This window comes from Octopus bimaculoides, chromosome 27, assembly GCF_001194135.2.
Source record: "Octopus bimaculoides isolate UCB-OBI-ISO-001 chromosome 27, ASM119413v2, whole genome shotgun sequence".
NCBI classification, from domain to species: domain Eukaryota; kingdom Metazoa; phylum Mollusca; class Cephalopoda; order Octopoda; family Octopodidae; genus Octopus; species Octopus bimaculoides.
The window spans coordinates 7,843,382-7,847,167 of record NC_069007.1 but is presented as its reverse complement, the minus strand read 5'-3'; positions in this window follow the sequence as shown (position 1 = coordinate 7,847,167).

The window sequence follows — 3,786 nt, the reverse complement described above, 5'->3', positions numbered from 1 at the left end:
ACACACACACACACACACACACACACACATACACACACACGCACACACACGCACGCGCGCAATAATTACCGCCACCACCACTATCATCATCATCATTGTGATGTGTGTAATGAAGTGACGTTGTTGTTCTTGTTGTTCTTGTTGTTGTTGTTGTTGGTGGCGGTGGTGGCTGTGGCGGCGTCACTGGTGCGGCGGCGTAGCGCTGCTAATGGTGGTTCAATTCTCAGTTCGGGCTTCGAACAATGCACTTCTATGAAGCCGTGTGGCTCAGTGGTTCGTTCCTTCACAAAAGTGGTTCGTGTGTTCGACTTTTGGCCATAAAAGTCGTGCGTTCAGTTCCCGTCTCAGCCGATGAATTGTATCTTTGAGCAAGGCATTCCATTTCACGTTCCCCCAATCTGCCCAGCTGCAATAAATATCGGCGAAGGTGCTGGTGCAGCCCTCTCTCACCCCAGCTGACACACCTTGGACGTGCCATGGCTCAGAGTTAAAAGAGACGAGTTAGTGCCGTCCTAATTCTGTAGGTCCCAGGGTAACAGATTTGCACGGAGATTTATAATGCTACTAAGACGACCCAGAGCACATGTTACTAAGCTCTGTTCCAGTCAATCTCATCCAGGGTCCGTATGGACTTTAGAGCTCCATATAAGATTTTTGTTTGTTAAAATTTATGCGCAATAAATTGGTTATACTTCTTTAATACATAAAATATTTAAACAATTTTATTTTAAACCATTCCTAATAGTATTTATTTATAAAAACATTATGGGATTTTTTAAACATTGAATGGGTATGGAGATCCATCCGAATAAAACAGGGATCAAAGAGTTCTATGGGTAAAAAAATGGCTGAGGAAGTGACGGCTGGATCTGGTTGCCACTAATGTACTGTGAAGAATTGTCTTTCTTAGTATTTCATGCTAAAGGCTATGAATAGTCACCTCCCTTGGTTGTCTATCTTTTGTCGGTCGATTATGGAAATTTGATGGTCATACAAGCATGCATGCATGCAAAAGAAATAATAATAAAGAGTTAGGGAAGCTTTCTAAGTCAGGCCAACAAGCAGTCATGCATACAGGCAGCCAATCAGCCAAGCAGTCAGGTAGATATGTGGTTAGGTAGGTATCTAGATTGCTAGTAAGGGAGGAATGTAGATAGGTAAGCAGGTAAGAGAATCTTGGTATGTAGAAGAAGCTATAAAGACGGACATGCAACAAAGAAACACAGTCGTTGTTCTACTTTAGGTTAGCCTTACGAGAAAAATCTTACGATCAAAGACGTCCTAACCGTGACCATCTCGTCTTTATATTACATCTATTGCTATATCATGCGAAATGTCCCTTTTCTTTTTCTGTTTCATTAAAGGCAGAAGAGTCGGATTTGAAGCAGATTTGGTTACTATTTTTAGTAATTCGTACAGGCTCCTTCGTCGATTCGTTTCGTAATGCAGTTACTTGTAATCATTGCTGTTGCTGTTGGCGGTAGTTCTAATGATGGTGAAGGCGTCGGTGTTGGGGATTAACCCTAGGTTAGACTTAATCGAGCAGACTTATAATGATAGGCATTTCAGGCGTGACTGGCGCATTAGGAAACACTCGACTGCATTATTCAACATGCTTTATTATTGTTATTTTTCTTTCTTAGACGTTTGGGGTGTTATTTGAGGGAGATGAACTGACTGCTATTTCTAGCGGTTCATTTGGCTCATAACACGAATAGAGAGAGACACGGGCAGGTATGTCGGTAAATATGTGTACGTGTGTGTGTGCGTGTGTGCGTGTGTGTAGGTAAGAGGGTAGGGTAATTCTTTTGCGTGTAGAAAATAGCTTCTCAAGTTACCTTGTACAGATATCTCGCCCAACACACACACACACACACACACAACAAACCCAAATGTACACAAATACATGTATACACGCGTTTCTACTTTGTCTCCTTACATAACTCAATATTCTCACTCTCTTTGAGATCGATTTTGCTTTTCATCCTTTCGTGTTCGATAAATTAAGTGCCAGCTACGTACTGGGGTCGATCTAATCGACTGGCCCCCTCCTCCAAAATTTCAGCCCTTGCGCCTTGAGTAGAAAAGAGTATTCTATATCTCTCATCACTATCCATCCATCTATCTCTCTATCTATCTGTCTGTCTATCTATCTATCTATCTATCTATCTATCTATCGGTCAGTTCGTCGGTCTGTCTGTCTAGTTAGCTAGCTGTCTATCTATCTATCTATCTATCTATCTATCTATCTATCTATCTATCCTTAAAGACCCCCCTCTCTTCCTCTCTACCTATCTATCTATTCCGCCCAAACTTTCCCTCTAAATTTAACTGTCACACAAGCATTACTTTATCTCTATCTTTCTACGTCTTTTTTATCCTTCCATCCTTCCGTACATTTACCCAAACAATAAACTATCTCAGCTATTTTCTTTCTACCTTTCCTCTATTTCTCTTCCCGCTCCCCCTCCTCTCTGTCTCACTTTCTCTCTCCCTCTCTTTCGCTTAATTTCCTCCTCCCCTGTCTTTAACTCTCACCATCTCTTTCGTTCGCTCTTCCCCGTCTCTATCTCCTACCCTCTACCCTTCACCCCTTCTCTCCCTCCCTCGCTCTTCCCCTACTCCCTCGTTTTCATACTCTTGACGTATATTCTGCATTTCTTTCTTTTTCACTTTCTCTCTCCTCACGTCTGTCTGTCTCTCTTCCTCTCTCTGTCTCTGTCTTTCTCTCGTTCTTTCTTCCTCTAACCCTTCCTCTCTTTTTCCCCAAACTTCAGAACAATTTTTTTTTTTGCTATCTCAAGACTGTTCGCTGATATCCAACTTCCAGTGATGCTAACGGTTACTGAAATAGTAGCAGATGCAGTATACATACATACATGCATACATACAGACGGACAGACAGACAGACAGACAGACAGACAGACAGAAGATAGATAGATAGATAGATAGATAGACAGACAGATAGATAGGTAGGTAGGTAGGTAGGTAGGTAGGTAGGTTGGTTGGTAAGTAGATGTAAATACATACATATATATATACATATATATATATATAATGCAAGAGAGTTAGGGGTTGAGGATTCAACCCACTAAGGGATAGTATCTATCCAATATACTGCTGGCCGAAACAGCTGTAAGTTTCTGTACATTCTCCAATTGCTAAATGTACTTTATATTTGTAACCTTAATTGTTAATATGACATGGTATGTCATAAGCATCTGTATATTGTGGTTTTGGTCATTTTAGTTATAAAATAAACAGATTAATCGACAGAATACATTGTCTGCAAGTCGATGGATACTGCATATTCTCCTCCATTTTCTCATTACTATATATATATATACATAGATATATACAAACTCACACACTCACACACGTGTATGTTATTTTTAATCAGCAGAAAGTTACTCGAGAACTGTGAGTTTCGTGCATGCCATGGAATTGATTAGTTTCATAAATGCCTTAGACAAAACTCTCGGTCATTTTGCAACATTCTGCTTATATATATATATGTATATATATATATATCTTAGCAGAATGTTGCAAAATACACAGACATACATATCTATATATATATATACATATATACATATATAATAATAATATTAGGGACAAAATCCAAAATTACAGGTAAAAAACTCAATTAAAATCAATTTATAAAAAATTAAAATTAAATTGAGCCTTATAGATAAAGTATATATAATATATATGTGATAGTGGATTTTCATCGATGAGTTCTTGAAAATTGGTTATTTTCCCTAAAACTATATATATACATATATA